This window comes from Mus musculus, chromosome 8 (assembly GCF_000001635.26).
Source record: "Mus musculus strain C57BL/6J chromosome 8, GRCm38.p6 C57BL/6J".
Classification (NCBI taxonomy): Eukaryota; Metazoa; Chordata; class Mammalia; order Rodentia; family Muridae; genus Mus; species Mus musculus.
In genome coordinates this window covers 35,706,801-35,724,909 of record NC_000074.6, presented here as the reverse complement: position 1 = coordinate 35,724,909, position 18,109 = coordinate 35,706,801, and the positions used below count along the sequence as shown (strand labels likewise).

The following is an 18,109-nucleotide window of genomic DNA, read 5'->3' as shown; positions in this document are numbered from 1 at the left end:
ACCTCTAGAGCCCTACGCCCACCAGCTAGGCCTCAAGTTCAAATGGTTCCAGAGCCTCCCAAATCATCTCCACTAGCTCCAGACCAAAAGTTCAAATCCGTGAACCCATAACGGGCATTGCATACCCAAACCTTAACGATCCCCCCTAGCTGTCATAGCCTCACTGCTACCTCATAAGAGGAAATGTCTCAGCTCAACTTAAAGAAGTCGCAGTCTTACCAGTCCCAACGCCATTCAGAAATCCAAATCCAGAGTCTCTTCTGAAACTCAGAGCTACGTCTTAGCCGCGAGCAACCGTGAAAGTGAAGCTCGAGTCACGTGCTTCCCATAGCTGGTGGCAAACATACCCTTTTCAAGTAGGGAGGGCATGAGAATGGAAAGGCAATATTAATGAGAGAAAAGCTGCAAGGCAAACACCAGTCCCTCTGCTGTGAGTCCGACCTGCGGGCTTCATGGAGGTGGCATCCGGATGGCGCTGCATCACTTTGGGCTGGCTCCACTGGGTTCAGCTTTCCTTAGGATGCGTTCTGTATTCCCTGTATCTCTACCACGCGGGATGACCATTGCAATTTAGGCCCCAGTTTCATAGTGTCAGATTCCAGATGCTGTCACTGTACAGAGAATTAATTACCCACACGCCCCTGCGACTCTTCGGCCATCCCAGGCAGGAACCAACCTGAGCATTAGCCAGGGCCACACTTTGTAAACCACCCTCCATTTTGGTTAAACTGTGGCACTTCCCCGAAACTATGGTAATTTGCTTCCTAAAGTAACTCGTTTCTCTACATTCTTCACTGTCCTGCCCTGGGGACCCCAAGTAATGGCCAGCCTCCAGAGATGTTTATCAATCGCCTGACATTCTTTTAGTAACTCACTGGTTACCCCATAGCCAACAGCAGGGCCAGCAAAGGAGACTTCAACTTCCTCCAGCCCCCTCTCTGCCCCATTACTACCTCAGCTTGTGAGCTCTAATCTTACAGAGACCCCTCTGCAGGCTTCCTCCCTCCCCACAAACAAAGGCCCGCGCCATCTTAAGTCGCACATTCCCATATCTGTCTGTCTTTCTCGCTAACCTTTCACTTAATTACAGCCTCATATCCTGTTGCATTATTTAAGGCAGCTGTAAGAGAGGTGGGAGGCAGAAAGAAAGAGAAGCTTGGTTTGACCTTAGGTGAGAAGGTTAAAATGCTTACAGAGGATGGGATGTGTAAGGGCAGCAGCGACTTCCATAGTCCGCAAAGGAAGCTGGGAAGTGTAGTCCTTCACAAGAAAACTATTGTATCTTAACACCTTTGCTAATTACTTACTAGCAATTAGATTCGGGCCCTGGGGCTACCGATGCAGCACTATTGAGAGCTAAACTCTGCAGCAGCCTTAAGTTATACTCACCTTGTAGTAAGGCATCATTTCTAGTCTAAGGTCCTTTCCTTTTAAAAGCTTCTGAAAGTGAAAGTCGTCCTTGGTTCTACGGGTTGCTGGGAGTGGTCAGTGTTGTTAAAGGATCTTCATTTGGAATCGGTCTGGAATCTTGGTATAAACTCCAGGACCTCATTACTTCTGCATTCAAAAAAACAAAAACAAAACAAACAACGCAAAACAAGGCTAGCATTTGTTTATGAAAGAGAAAATACAATATTTGTCTCTCTGAGTCTGAGTTACATTGTTTAATAATTTCCAGCGTCATCCATTTTCCTGACATTTTCATTTTTAAAAATATATGAATAATATTCCATTGTGTGATAAACATTTTCATTATCCATTGATCTGCTGATGGGCATGGAGGCATTATATGCATTATAAATAATGCAGCAATAAATGTAGATGTGCAAGTGTCTCGGTGGTGGGATATAGAGTTCTCTGGGGATATAATCGGGATAGTATAACCATGTCATTCCAAGAACACCTCTTGCCAGGCCCTGAGATGCCCTTGCAGGTTGAGTCCCAGAAATACACAATCTTCCAAGTCTTGAAGTTCAGCGAGTTCATTCCATTGACTCTACTCCTCCCTCCTGAGTGATGGAGGGCCTTAGCTGGCCTCACAGGAGACACATTGAAGATTAAGATACTACCTTCTCATGGAAATGACAACGAGGATAATCCAGGCATCCACTTCATGCCTCCTGTGAGTCAGGCAGCTTACAGATGACCACATTTGCTCCCACAACAGTGAGACAATAGCTTCCAGGATTTAATAGACAAAGAAATCTCCGATAAATCAAAGAGCTTTTCCAGGAAAATAAAGCAAGTAAGGAGTGAATAGTACATTTGGAGCTTAAGCCTAAATAAGGTGGTTCAAAGTCAACCAGACTTCACAATATGGAGTGCTATGCTAGTACACAGAAAAACATCATTCCCACAGTGGGTCAATTTATGCAACCTTATTTTCTTTCTCTTTTTTTTCTGCTTAATTTAAACCACACAAAGTAAAATGCCTCAATTTGATCAAATCATAAATTACTGTAGGGATTTGCAGTGCAGTTTTCTTTTTTCTGCTTCACCCTCTCTTTTCCCTTCCCATATTCATCACAATAACTCCCCTTTATCAAAGTCATATACATATACATATACATATACATATACATATATATATACATCATTACATGTTATACTCTATTATGTCTATGTGCCTATGTGCAGGCACATGCCTATTTGGGGAAGGGAAGTCACAGAAGACTTCTTTCTTGGTTTATGCTCCTAGGCAACAGTCAAAGATATTGCTTGATTATCATCTCCTGGCCACTCAAGATCTATAGCGTCATCTAGAAGAGCCCAGAGCTCTTTTGTAGTGGGGGATGGGGAGACAAACCTAGTGGAGGAAGAAGTGGGGTGGAGAGAAAAGTGCCACAGGCTCCTGGGACTCCTTGAAGCGTCCTGATCCACTGTACACAGTGTATGATCTGACTTGGTGTCTTAGTCAGGGTTTCTATTCCTGCACAAAACGTCATGACCAAGAAGCAAGTTGGGGAGGAAAGGGTTTATTCAGCTTACACTTCCATACTGCTGTTCATCACCAAAGGAAGTCAGGACTGGGAGGTCCTCCCTTCCAGGCTCTCAGACTGTGTGATCCTCCCTCACAAGCTCTCAGGCTGGGAGGTCCTCTCTCCACCTCTATTTCGATTTTTCCAACTTGAATTGCTATGATAGATATCATTTCTCTATCTCTCTCCACAGTGTGCAGTGTGTATATACCACTACAATGCACAGGTATGTACTGTCACAGAACATGTACATATTTCTGAAATAAATAAATAGGCATTTATCTATGTCTGACTCAGGGTTTCTATTCCTGCACAAACATCATGACCAGGAAGCAAGTTGGGGAGGAAAGAGTTTATTCAGCTTACACTTCCACATTGCTGTTCATCACCAAAGGAAGTCAGGACTGGAACTCAAGCAGGTCAGGAAGCAGGAGCTGATGCAGAGGCCATGGAGGGATGTTACTTACTGTCTTGCTTCCCCTGGCTTGCTCAGCTTGCTTTCTTATAGAACCTAAGACTACCAGCCCAGGGATGATACCACCCACAATGGACCCTCCCCCCCTGATCACTAATTGAGAAAATGCCTTACAGATGGATCTCATGGAGGCATTTCCTCAAGGGAGGCTCCTTTCTCTGTGATAACTCCAGCTTGTGTCAAGTTGACACACAAAACCAGCCAGTACAATTGACCCCTTGTCAACTTGACGCAAAACACATCACTATTAAGCCTGAGCCCTTACTTTCTTATTCATCCCCAAGATCTCAATAACTTTAAAAGTCCCACAGTCTTTACAAATTCTTACATATTAAAATTTCAATCCCTTTAAAATTCATAGTCTTTTTACAATTCAAAGTCCCTTAACTGTAGCTCCACTAAAATACTTTCTTCCTTCAGGAGGGAAAAATATCAGGGCACAGTCACAATCAAAAACAAAAATCAAACACTAACCTTCCAATGTCTAGGATCCAGTCACAATCTTCTGGGCTCCTGCAAGGGTTTGGGTCACTTCTCCAATTCTGCCCTATGTAGCACACACCTTGTCTTCTAGGATCCAGCTCCCTGTACTCCACTGCTCCTGCTGTTCTTGGTGGTCATCTCATTGTACTGGCATCTCCAAAACACTCCTGTCTTCCTCTGCAACTAGGATTCACCAATAGCCTCTCATAGGCTCTCTTCATGGTGCCAAGCTTCAAGTCCTTTGCATGACTTCTTCAGTCCTGGGCTATCAATTGCAACTGTGGCTGCACCCTCACCAATGACTTTCCATGGCCTCTCAGAGTGCTGAGCCTCGGCTGCTCTTCAGGACCCCTTCATGCCTTCACAACTGGTACCACCTGATGACTCTTACACATTACCAAGTTCAGCTGCAGCACAAGGTACAACCTTGGCTGTCTCTGGAACACAGCCTCTGTGCTCTCAGAAAACACTTCCCAGAAGATGCCACCTCAATGATGCTGGTCTCTCTTTTTTTAATTAGATGTTTTCTTTACTTACATTTTAAATGTTATCCCCTTTTCTGCCCCCCCCCCCGAAAACCCCCTATCTCCTTCCCCCTCCCCTTGCTCACCAACCCACCCACTCCTGCTTCCTAGCCCTGGCATTCCCCTACACTGGGGCATAGAGCCTTCACAGGATGACAAGACACTGATAACTGACTCTCTATTTAATCACCGCTAATTTTTTTTAGCTCCAGGTAACCAGAAACAATAGTCTTAGTAGTGCAAAGGTAGTTCTGGTATCTTGTTAATCACAGCTGATTCTTCAGCCACAGCTAACCAAAACCACAGAATCTTCACAATCAAAATAGCAACAGCCCTGATAAGAGTCTTCAATCTTCCCTCTGAAATTTTACAAGCCAGGTCTCCATCTTCTGGACTGTTCTCAACACTATCTTCCAAGCTCCTACAGAACATCCCACAGAGCTCTTAACATCACAATGGTTCTTCTAGCTCAGAGTTCCAAAGTCCTTCCACAGTCCTCCCCAAAACATGGTCAGGTTGTCACAGGAATTCCCCACTCCTGGTACCAATTTGTCTAAGACAGGGGTTTTTATTCCTGCACAAACATCATGATCAAGAAACAAGTTGGGGAGGAAAGGGTTTATTCAGCTTACACTTCCTCATGCTGTTCATCACCAAAGGAAGTCAGGACTGGAATTCAAGCAGGTCAGGAAGCAGGAGCTGATGCAGAGGCCATGGAGGGATGTTATTTACTGTCTTGCTTCCCCTGGCTTGCTCAGCTTGCTTTCTTATAGAACCCAAGACTACCAGCCCAGGGATGGCATCACCCACAATGGGCCCTCCCATCCTTAATCACTAATTGAGAAAATGCCCCACAGCTGGATCTCATGGAGGCATTTTCCTCAAGGGAGGCTACTTTCTCTATGATAACTTCAGCTTGTGTCAAGTTGACACAAAACCAGCCAGTACACTTAACTCCCAGGATACTGGGGAGACAACACAAAGGATGGGTAGCCAGGGGGTGGCTGCTCTGTCTTCATGGAAATCTCCACAGGGGATTGGACCCTCCACTACAGGATCATGGACAGGTGAGTCAGATTTGGTTAAACAACACAGGTTGCACCCTGATTTGCCTTTGAATATATAAACATGCCTTAGTTGGTTAAATGACTATGTATAAGCTTGTACAATGGACAATAAAATTAGGTCTGCACTCTGATGCTAGTCACAGGACCACAGGCATCTCCATCTCCACTTTCCCCATACTTCTTGATCCCCGTTCCCACAATTTGATTCAAATTCTGTCTCATTTGGTACATGATTAAGAAAGACTAAGTCAGATGTTTATCTCCTTAAAGATGTTCCTGGTCAACAGTTTAGTGATGGCTCCAGGCAGGTGGAGATCATCTTTGCTTTGTTTTCCAAGATAGCAATGAAGGCACTTCCTTATTTCCAAACATCATCCGTGGCTTCCGTTAAACCCATTTTTACACAGCAAATATTGACTGGATTTTATATTTTAAAAAATCCTTATATTCTGAAGAGATACAACCTCAATAAGGTGACTGTTGATTCTAGAAGTATCTGTGTAGTTAAAACCCAAGACTTTGAACTTTCTGAGCATGGACAGAGCATTGAAACTCAAGCTCTGTGCAGTGTCATCTGCTTGACTCCTCTGGGCCCCTATCTACACCATAGACTTCTTGTCATAGGTATTTGGATAATAAATGCAAAGCACCTAGAAAGAGCTAAGCCCGGCATAAATAGGAAAATGCTGTAGACAATTTCCTACCCCAGAAGTTGATTCTCTTGTCTGTGTTGATCAAAGGCTACATAAGATGCTATTGCAAGGAACACAGCCCACTTGTTTTGACCCTCTGAACTCCAGTTTACTTCTCTTAGGAGAAGAGGAAATGAGACCAGACAGACAGAGGTCCATAGCAGATCTCATGACCAAGGGCTTAAGAGCTACTGAGCCCCAAGTATCCACACCACTTCCAACTCTCATCTGAATACATGCTGGCATACTCTCAATTATCCATGCTTAATACTGTGTCTCTGGAGATTGTTTCTAAACAAATTTGTCTCTCTTCCTACATGAAACTTTCAATTTCATCAGTTATAAATAATGGCTGCTGGCAATTTATTCTAACAAGAGCTCGAGCAGTTGGTCGGTCATATATTCATTTTATCGATGAGTTTGTTATAGATCGTGACTTAAATTAAGTAGTTAAAAATATAAATACTAATTGGCCAGTGTGATAATTAATCTTGACTGGATTGACAGATGCCTGGGAAATTAGCAAAGTGTGTTTCTGAGGCTGTGTGGGAAGGTGTTTACAGAGATTGACATGTGGGTCCGTGAACTGCATGGGGAAGACTCACTTGGAATGTGGGTGGCCCCACAGAGCAGGCTGGAGGCACATACAAAAGAAAAAGAAGCTCATGCAGAGCCACGTTCACTGCTTTTTCAAGCAGGTGCACTTTTGGAGGCTGCTATTGCCCTTGGACATCAGACTCCATTCTTGGGCGGTCGAGGGTGGCCTCCCATCAGTAGATTTCAGAAGAACTACAAGGCTCTTAGGCTCCAACTGGCTACACCATCAGTTCTTGTTCTAAGGCTTCTAGCTTCTTGAAGTTACCATCTTCCTAAGCTCGGCAGCCTGCAGACAGTCATTGCGAAACCACCTAGCTTCTTATCTGTATACTCATATAATGAAGCCCTTCTTATAATAATAGATATTCCATTGGTTCTACTCCTCGGGAGACCTCTGACTAATACAGCAATCATGTTCACCTTCCCAATACACGGCCACCGATGTAAGACACTGTTTGATACAGGCATAGATTGGAATCTCAAGAAGCCCTGTCAATATCCACAACTTTCTTTGGGGATGATTATTGAGATCCTGCCAAGAGGTAGGGTAAGATACCGGATTTAAAATCACAAGGAGTAAGTCAAAGTCTAGACAGGGACATAAACTCAGCCCCTTCTGCATAGGACCTGGAGCCAGTCTTACATTGTCCTGATCAGAAATGAGGACATGGCTCCTTCTTTGGAGGTACTGGCCTTCTGTAACCACCCGGTTCAGCCTCCCAATCATATTACAATAAAATTCAGATGCACAGCTCACAAGAAACAAAACCATCACCCCAGAACCTCACTGTTAGAGCAGGGCAAACTTGCCAGGCATTAGAGAGAATGATATAAAAGTAAAAAAATCACATTCAGTAGCTAAAGAAATAAGTCATTTTAAAATTCAGAAAAAGATGTAAAAAATAAAAATTCTTTTAAATTTTTTTTAAAAAATGCTTACAAACTATTTAAAAGCAAAACTTAAAACGTATTTTCATTTTCTACTAAAGGCATCCGAAGGCTGTGTGTATAATATAGAGGACACAAATATCACATGGAGTCAGCCCTCACCTTCTAACGGAACAGTCAGAATGCTCAGCCAACTCCCCCTCAAACTTCAGGCACATTTCTAAGGCCCCACAAAGCTCCCTGAAGCCAGTCTGTATTCGCCATGTGACTACATAACCCGTTAGTGTGTTCTGTTATTGAGGGATGCGTTTTGTAGGTGATTGCTTCTTTGGGGTAGGAGGGAAACCTGCTGTTATGGATGAGTTGATGTAGGAGTGTTAGAAGGTGAAGGTCTAGGAGGGTGTGGCAGGCTGTAAATCCTTGAGAAATGCTTCCCCGGAAAACCTTGTTACAGTGAGAGCGCCTGACTCTCAAGGGTTCACTTGTCAGAGGAAATCACCAAATGATTCATGAAGAAGATGATCATAGTGTACTTCCCCTCAAGCTTGAATCATCTGGGACAGTGAGATGACTCAGGCAGTGAGGACGCTTGCCTCCAAGCCTGATGACTTGAGTTCAAATTCCCTGATCCTACATGGTGGAGAAGAGAAAAAAGATCCAACTCCAGCAAGCTGTCCTCTCATTTCCTCAAGCATGCTATGGCAAGCACACACAGAGACAGACAGACACACACAAACAAACGTAGTTGTTTCTAAAATCTGGAATCATCTTCCAGTCCCCATAAAATTAATGATTTTCTTGTATATTTGATAACATTGATTAATAATATTCTTACATGTTTTATGCTTTTTGTTCCTTAACAAATGTAAATTAAGAGAATATCAGTATTTCACTTATTTATTTGTGTGTGCTTACTATGTATGTATACCATGGCTCCTGTGTAGTTTTCTGGCTGTCCTGTCATTGCCAAACCAGTAAGATTCCTAAGACATAAACGAAGTTTCCAGTCAAAACATTAGCTCTACTCCAGAATCTCTCAATCTTTACTCATCAGAGAGGTGACCCTCAAACTCTTTAAGTTCACATTGTCTTACACATAACATCAAAGCAGTTTCATCTCGCTAAGAAACTAGAAAAGACACAGTTTGTTGTGTCTTTGTAAATATCAACACTTAGAACTGCCGAGGGTTACTAATTTACAGTGGTTCATCTTCAGAGTGGTACAAATGTGACATGCCTTACTGTTAATGTTGATGCTTTCCCAGGTTGTCTATAAATGGGAAGACACTTGTGTGACGGCTAATCTTGGTTGTCAAAGCGGCACACCCAAGAAGAGAGACGCTTAACTGAAAAGTTTCCTCCATTGGATTGCCCAAATGGGATATCTATGGGGTAGTTTCTTGACTGCTAGCATAAGAGAGTCCAGTCTACTATGAGCATCATTCGTTCCTAGAAAGGTGGGCCGGAGCTATATAAGAAAGGTGTCTTAAAGGGAGCCCGGGATCAAGACAGCAGGCGGCATTCTTCCATGGTCTCTTCTTCAGTTCTTGCTATTAAGTCATATGAACCCTCTCCTTCCCAGATTGCTTTTAAACCAGATGTTTTATCACAACAGCAGAAAAGCAAACCAGGACAGCTTGTGGTGCAGGGCAGAGTTGAGCCGTAGCCCCCACAAGCCACTGGACTTGAGGCAAAGAGAGGAAATCTGCCAAGATTCAACTGTGTGCTAATGTGTCGCTGAGCCTAGAGTTTGCAGGTGTATTTCCAAATTATGCCATTTCTGTTTGTTGTATTCATGATAGTTGTATCTGGACATAACACCATTGTATGTCAGGGAGCATGCATACCTACATACACATATACAAACATGTATGTAAATATTGTATGAAGATGTCATTTAATCTACCAAATCTACTTATGGAGCATATCTTGTCTAGGCACTGCATGGTACCACTGGTGTCTTAAAATGCAGAAAGAGTGGGGTCCAACTTGGGTATGAGCTCTGAGCAGGTGGGTGGGAAGAGGGCAGAGCAGGTCAGAGAGGAGAGCCCTCAGTTAAACAGAGTTAGCAAGGGCTGCACAGTCCTCAGCAGCACAGCCTCTGAGCCAGCCCCTCTGAATGAGCACCCTGGTGACAGAATGAGCTGGGAGGAGCAATGTGACCTGGGGGGACAGGTGGAAGCCCCTTACCCCACTTCTGAGCCCAGCCTACCACCCCAGGCTTTACATGTTCAAAGCAGAAAAGGCATTCAAATGGTATGCACGCAATGCTCACCTACACCTTTCTGTCTCAAACACAGCAGCTGCTCCCCCACATGCCACCAAAATGACATCTGCCTGAAGAAGATGGAGAGTAGCCCCAGGCCTTTCGTGACCTCTTCTTGAGCTGTGTTGGTGAGTGGTGCTCTAAACACCGTAACTGAAAATCTGCTTTTTTTTTTATAAGAATTTGTTTTGATTTTATGTATGTAAATGCTGCATCACAAATGTACCAATTGCCCAGGAAGGTCAGAAAAGGGCATTGAAGAACCTGGGGCTAGAATACTAGCCGGTTGTGAGCTACTATGTTGTTGCTGGTGACTAACAAAACTGAGTCCTTTGTAAGAGCAACAAGTGCTTAAATGCCCTGAGCCATTTCTCTAACCACAGGAATCTATTTAAATATTTAATAGAATGTAAATATTATAAACATTTAATAATTACCATAATTTATTTTAAAGAAACAACCATAAGCTTTTTTTCCCCTTGTAAGACAGTGCCTGAGTTAGAGTTTTACTGCTGTGAACAGACACCATGACCAAGGCAACTTTTATAAGGACAGCATTTAATTAGGGCTGGCTTATAGGTTCAAAGTTTCAGTCCAGTATCATCAAGTCAGAAACATGGCAGCACCCAGGCAAGCATGGTGCAAGAGGAGCTGAGAGTTCTACATCTTTATCTGAAGGCTGCTAGCAGAATACTGGTTTCCAGGCAGCTAGGATGAGGGTCTTAAAGCCCACACCCACAGTGTCACACCTACTCCAACAAGGCCACAACTACTTCGACAGGGCCACACCTTCTCATAGTTCCACTCCCTGGGCAGAGCACATACAAACCACCACAGACAGCTTGTTAGAAGACAGGTCCTCAGCTGCCTCTGTCCCCAGAAGTCAGACCCTGCAGCTTCTCTCTCCCTAGGCAGAGTTCTTTCTCTCCCCCATTGTATTGAGAGCAAACACAAAACAATTCTGAATAAAAATTATGACTTGACTACATTGTCAGTGTTCCTGCTGCCTTAACTCCTGACTAAAGAACAGTGCAGGCTAATTGGATGCTAGTTGGATGCTGGTTCATATGGTTGGCGCTCATTCCCTCCTCTCAAACCTATGCAAGTCAGACACCCACTTTATTCTCTGGGCCCAAAGGGGGATGAACGTTCAGAGGCTCCCTTTTCTTCAAGATCCATGGTTATCCAGGGTTTTGAGAATCTCTCCTAATGAAGCTTACATTAATTTTGTGTGTGTCCTTTTAAACCAACCAGCAGTAATTTCTAACATATTCCACTCTATTCTCCTCTTTATGTCATTTCTACCAAAATGTTATCCTTTAATACGACATTCTTCTTTAAACTTCACAGTTTCCCCCCCCCTCAGGTATATTTTATATTTCTTGGCCACAAAAATCTATGCATATGAATAGAGATTTTCATGTTTTAATCTCCTAAGATTACAAGACCCTTAATGTTGAATGTTTTTGTATTAGTGGCATATAGTTTTAGTGAAAGCAGCTTACACATGACAGATGAATGATACTGAAAGTGTAGCATCCGACAGAATGGGAACACGATGCTAAGTTCATGCATTTATGATTAAAATGAGAATAAAGTATATTTCCACAGTCCTTCCCTTTGTTTCCCTTGTTAAAGACATAAGTTCATTTATATAAATGAGATAATGCCTACGTCTTTCAATTTGTTTGGAGGAGTAAACCAAACCCTGGGTTGCCATAAACTAAATATAGACCCTGTATTCATGAACTTTGATGGGATCATTCCTGTTACAAGGCTAGACCACCAGCTGCCTAAATCAGGACAGTAGGTCCTCCTGGGTAGATTTAGGCCATAGCTGTTTGCTTTTTCTTTCTTTGCCAGGCTTGGAAACCAGGGGTTCACACAAGCTGGGCAAGCCCTTGGTCACACCGAGTGACATCCCAAGCCCAGAGCTCAGAGCCTTCTCAAACAGGGTCTGAGGACCTAAGCTCTTCTGTTCCAGCCTTCTGCCACGTTCAAGGCACCCGCTCCTCACTAGACATTAGCCTACAAGTACCTTAACCTTAGACTTCCCAGCTCCATGCCTGCGAGCAATCAGTTTCCGTTACTTACAACTCTTCCAGCCTGATGTAGTTTGTCATAGCAGCAAAGACGGACTAAGGTAATTGATTATTAAAAGTTATTTTCTGAGACTGGTGAGTTGGCTCAGTGGTTAAGTGAACTTGTGAAGGACCCCAGTTCAATTCCCACCACTTACATGACTGTTCATAGCTGGCTACAATCCAGTTTCAAGGGATCCAATGTTCTCTTCTGGCCCCTGTGGGTACCAGGCACATATGTGATATGCACACATACATGCAGGCAAAACACACATACACTTGAAATAAAATACATTCTTCTTATACACTCGAAATCTCCTAAAGTAGCTACATTAAAAAAGATGATCTAAATTTATTTGCAAAACAATGGTGACGGGGGGGGGGGGGCAGAGTCCCAATTGGACATCTCTTGTCACTAAATAAGGTTTCCAGTACCAAATTTGGGTTACCTCTAATTGAGTTGTTGGCTAAAGAGGCCCCACAGGAATCCCCCAAAAAACAGGCCATTGCCAAGACTATATATAGGCTGTTCTCCACAAACTGGCAGCAAAGCCCCATTGCTGAAGACAACACCTACACAGCTCATTCAATATCCCTACATAGAGCCTTCACCCATATGCTCTAGTCTTTGAAACAGGAACGTATCAAAAGAAACACTATCAAAAGAGAAACGTAAGCACCAAACCAGCCACAAACCCTTTATCTGTACCAGTGTAGCAGCTGGACAACAACAGTAAGTATTGACTTTCCATATTGGCCAGAAGGTTTTAAGAGTCTAAGACAACGGATGAGCTAAGGTAGAGAGGGATAAAAGGTGGGGCAAAGGTGAGGGGGAGAAGAGCAGACCCCTCCAGTGAGGGGGAGGGAGGTAGAAGCAGGACACTAGGAAGTCAAGGCTCAATCAATGCGGTCCTTGAAAAACAGGTGACAAGCATCCCTTGTGAACTCTCTGCTTGAGCTAACTACCCATTTATAGCTATCCCCAGGCCTGTTGGCTGTTCCCAAGAGGACAGGTTGATGAGGAAGCACTCTTGACAATGTTCAGCAAGATGTTGAAGGCAGTAGACAACAGTTTATCTTTCCAAGCCAATGCCTCCTGAATCATGTGCACTTAGTAGGACACAGTTGCTTATTCTACATTAATATGCAGGGTTTTAGAGCCAGTCCCATACCAACTGACCTAAAATCAATATGGAGAAAAAGTCCTAGGAAACTGTTCTTATAACAAGATATAATATATATATATATATTCAGCTGGGCGGTGGTGGCGCACGCCTTTAATCCCAGCACTTGGGAGGCAGAGGCAGGCAGATTTCTGAGTTCAAGGCCAGCCTGGTCTACAGAGTGAGTTCCAGAACAGCCAGAGCTACACAGAGAAACCCTGTCTTGAAACAAACAAACAAACAAACCCAAAATAATATATATTCATTTATAATGTATATATTATGAATATATATCATATATCATATCCTATATGTATTTACAATATAAGAATATTAAGGGGCTGGAGAGATGGCTCAGTGGTTAAGAGCACTCACTGACTGCTCTTCCAAAGGTCCTGAGTTCAAATCCCAGCAACCACATGGTGGCTCACAACCACCTGTAATGAGATCAGATGGCTTCTTCTGGTGTGTCTGGAGACAGCTACAGTGTACTTAGATATAATAAATTAATAAATCTTTAAAACAGAAAAAAGAAAAGAAAGAAAATTAAGTACTTAATATATACAATATTAAGTATCAACAAGCCAAAGTTGACACTTAATATTGTTGTCTAGCTGCTACACCATTACAGATGTGTGAGTGTGTGTGTGTGTGTGTGTGTGTGTGTGTGTGTGTGTGTTTATAAAAGAAATAAGTGCTCTTCTTGGAAATCGTGGTTCTATTTCTAGTTCAAATGGGATGCATCTTTCCAAGGGAAGCCCATGTAGTTGTGTCTTCCGGCCACAGCCATTATCACTGTTTTGATTTTATGCTCCAAGATCCTGAAAGCAGTACTATACCAAAGAGAGACATGGCATAATTATGTAACTTTATTAAAATGCCATAGTGCGTATTGATAAGACTTTCACTGTCATAAACCTGGAGAAGTAATTTAGTTCAGAAAGCAATACTCTGAAACACTGAATTTCTTTGTAGGTCCGCCCTGAGACTCCATTACACAGCGTTATTAAAAACTACTCAAATTGAGCTGATCCTGGCTTTCCATCATGTTCCGTCTGCCAGAAATGTAATAGAATTGCTAATTGAATCACAGCTATTATGTTAGACCTTGAAATTAAAAGAGGTAGATTTCCATTTTTATTAATCCTGAGTTTTAACTTCCTGTTAAAATGTCATTGTTTACATCTTTATAATAAACTATATTTAAATATAAATGTTAGCAGGATTTTTTATAACTTAAGCCGACCGGCTGTCATTTCCTTTTCTATATTTTATTGCATTTATTTATTTTTTGTTATAATAATATAGATTAATTGTATGAAACTATTAGAGTGCTTGATAAAGTCTAAGGGATAATAAATAAACAACTCCACCATCTGGGAAAAGCTATAATTAGTAATTTATATTTATTGTCTTCATTTCTATGCTCATAGAGGTTTTCTTTTTAATAAAGCCAGAATGGTACTCTATGAATCATGGCACCTTTGTTTTTAATTTAACATAATTACAGCTATAAAAGCAGTTAGCTACGTCTTTAAACATTCTTGGCAGGCACAATATTTTATTCATTCTTTCAGGTATAAGCAAAGTGTATTGGTTTCTAGTTCATTTCCTACCGTACAGTACTGTAGTGCATGTACTATATACAAACTTTATGCTTACTTGGGGTTGTCCTCTCAAGCATGTCCATGGGTAGATGTTATGGGTCAATGAGAAGAACATACAAGCCTTTGGTGACAGTTTACTGAATTACTTTAGAGATCTATTCTTTGTTAGCTTCTTGGCCTTCTCACTGAGATCAAATGTAGAACTGGTCTCTGGATCATTTTTAGTTCTCTAACCTCCCAAATGATATGAGTGAAACTCACCATCTATCTTTCAACAGATCTTGTTTCCCTTTTACTTCTGACCTCATTAAACATAGGTCATGTCTCACATGGCCGTCATTAGAACCTGCCACAGATCCTATTCTGGGCTCTCAAGCTACCATTCCCCTTCCTTTCCCTATACTTCCTCCCCCTCCTCCTCCTCCCCTCCTCCTCCTCCCCCTCCTCCTCCTCCTTGCATTCCTTCTCCTCCTTGCATTCCTCCTCCTCTTGGTCCTCCTCATCCTCCACTTCTTCCACCTCTTCCTCCTTCTCTACTTCCTCCTCCCCCTTTTCCTCCTCCTCTTTCTTCTTGCCCCCTTGCTCTTCTCTACTAGGTTTTTGGGGCTAACTTTTTCTTCTAATGGTTTTATTTCCTTACCATGGGTTACTTTTTTCTCCCTTTTAATGAAACCACACGCATAGATCTTATGAAACACAGCTTTGCAGAACTGGCTTCCATAGTTGTATCTCATATTTAAAATGTCCATGTCCTCATCACTATTGTGTTAGAAACCCAATGTTTTGGCATTTGTAACAGAAAGCCACCCAAGTTTGGCACAGATGCCCCACAAAGCTGGATAGGCAACTTCATGTGGGCCTGGCCCTGTCCGAACTTTGCATACAGGGCTGTTCTTTTATTTCTCAATAGATGGAGTCATGCTTCCTGTCATGATAATGGCACCTAAGATCTGCCTACCATGCTGGTTTCTGCTGTCATTTCTCTTTACAGCTGCTTCAGGACCCTCCAGCCACACTCACTCCAGGTTCTGCGACTCTGTGATTCTATTCTGGAATCTCCACAGCTTTCCTATCCTTTCCTTCTGACCAAATTCTACATTCACTTTGAGGTCAGCCGGTGCGCATCACAAACCCTTGCCAACTCTTCTGCTTAGAGCAAGTCACTCTCATCAGCAGCACCCGCAGCACCCTGCCTCAGCAGATGCTTCCAAATGTGTCCCCTTCTGAGCCAGAGAGCTCAGTCGATAAGGCCTCAGAAGAGTTCCTGACACTCTGAGGGAACCACACCAAGCCTTTCAAGTGTTCTCCTGGGCTTCATCTTCTGTCTACATCACCCAGCCAAGATACCAGCCTGCCACTGAGCTCAGCAGATGTCCGTGGTATGAATGGATTCCGAGCAGACGGCACAAAAATGAAGAAGATGGGAGAATGGTTGGGAGCCACCCTCTAATAGAGGATTACATTTAAATACATTAAAGATGGGAGCTGTCGTATGGGTTAGCATAGCAACAATGACCTTATCATTTCCAAGCCGACAGTACAGATGGATGTTCTCATTGTCTTAAAAATAGGTCCACGATGATACCGCAGGATTGATGGATGGAAGTGCATGATTGACAATTGAAACTGGGATTGTGGCTATATTCAACCCAGGAAACTGGGGAATCTTGGGAAGGAATATTTAAAATCCAGACTCCCAAGTGCCTGTAAACCAATTAAACAATAGCAAGATGAGCTTTGCTAGGATAAGGGAGACCCTGGGTGACATTTCCAAGCCAAGCCTGGGCATAGCTGTTTTTCCACCCTGAGCAGCTGAGGTGCTTGCTCACGGTAGGGGGGGCAAAGAAAAAAACCGCTCATGTGTCACTCAACTGCCCTCTGGCCCCACGTGTGGGAATTTCTTTTAAAGATCTTAGTATGGGGGGACGATAGAATGAAAAGAGTCCGATTATCTACGGCAAGCCTAATTATAGCTTCAAGGGCGAGTACGCCAGGAAGGGTCACGTGACACGTTCCATCCGCGAGCACTGGAGAGCAGCTGCGAACAGGAGCAGTTTCCAATGACAGCCACCAGGTGGCAGAACAGAACGCAAACCTCTCTGCCTTAGAGGTCAGCCCTCATTTGCCCTTAGGTGAGCAGTTTTGTGACCTTAGAAGACTCAGTAGTGACTCCACTGAGACTGTGATTCAAGGCCTCCGTTTCACCCGTGACTTAATTTACATTCAAAACAAACAAACTTCCAGTAGAATGAACTACCTTTGAAGGATGGGACCTTGAGAGCTAATTGTTTAATTTCCAGAAATGTAACCTTTTAATTAGAATTAGAGTATACCAATTACACTTCCATAACGCATAATTAGTCAACTTACATTTAAATTAAGAAAATTGTCATCCTCTGTCCTAGTCTGTCATCAATGGGAGGAGAGGCCCTTGGTCCTGTGAAGGCTCTATGCCCCAGTATAGGGGAATGCCTGGACCAGGAAGTGGGAGTGGGTAGGTTGGGGAGTAGGGGGTGGGGGAAGGGGATAGGGGATTTTCGGAGGGGAAACTAGGAAAGGGGATAACATTTGAAGTGTAAATAAAAGAAATATCTAATTAAAAAAAAAGAAAAAATTGTTCTCTATCTTTTACTTTGTTACTTCCTGTGGTCTTGAGTCTGTGCTGTTTGTGGGGCTTGTGTGAGAAAAATACTGCGCAATGAGGTGCTAGCGCATGTCTCTTCTCAGGTTGGGAACTTGAATTTGGCCATGGGAAGCAATGCAACCTTGTGCTACAAATGTTCTCCTTTGTGGCTGGCTCTTAACCATTCTCTGACCACTAATGCATGAGCTATGAGGGAGATGACCAGATAAGCTTCAGTGGGGGACAGACAAGAGTAATAAGCCTTTAAATTTGTTTCAATAATAATTCAGACACAGCAAAACACATCAATAGAGAGCCAGACTGTAGTGAACATTCAGAATTTGGGTCTGTGTCCTGCTGTTCATGAGTCACACACTTCCGGCCACTGGTTCCTCATGCCCATTCCTCCTTCTGCCGAAAGGATATATTGGAACCTAATTTATATAGTTACTTCAAAGACTAAGAGAATTCATGCCCTGAAGTTGCGCCTTGACTGGCTGTATCTGCCAGCTAATTTTTTTGCTGGATTGGTTTTGTTTTGATCTTACAAGATAGGGTTTCTCTGTGAAGCCCTGGTTACCCTGGAACTCACTCTGTAGACCAGGCCGGCCTCAGAGATCTGCCTGTTTCTGCCTCCCAAGTGCTGGGATTAAAGGTGTACACTG

The 18,109-nt window shown here is 43.0% G+C and overlaps 2 long non-coding RNA genes across 11 annotated transcripts in view; one reads left to right on the top strand and one right to left on the bottom strand.

The window, feature by feature from the left end:
- Gm35021 overlaps positions 1 to 1,554 on the bottom strand; it is a 40,806-nt gene extending 39,252 nt beyond the window's left edge. For 2 of the 10 annotated variants that reach the window (XR_870350.3, XR_870351.3), the window contains exons 1-2: positions 1,194 to 1,304; positions 220 to 611 (exon numbers count right to left, since the gene is read on the bottom strand). This is a non-coding gene — a long non-coding RNA (predicted gene, 35021). The other 8 variants (XR_870349.3, XR_870353.3, XR_378891.4 and 5 more) reach the window with 6 other exon arrangements.
- Positions 1,555 to 5,405: 3,851 nt separating this feature from the next.
- On the top strand, positions 5,406 to 16,919 carry 1700015I17Rik. Its single transcript, XR_378890.3, has 3 exons — positions 5,406 to 5,527; positions 10,005 to 10,098; positions 15,813 to 16,919. It is a non-coding gene; the product is annotated as an RIKEN cDNA 1700015I17 gene (long non-coding RNA).
- Positions 16,920 to 18,109: the final 1,190 nt, after the last annotated feature.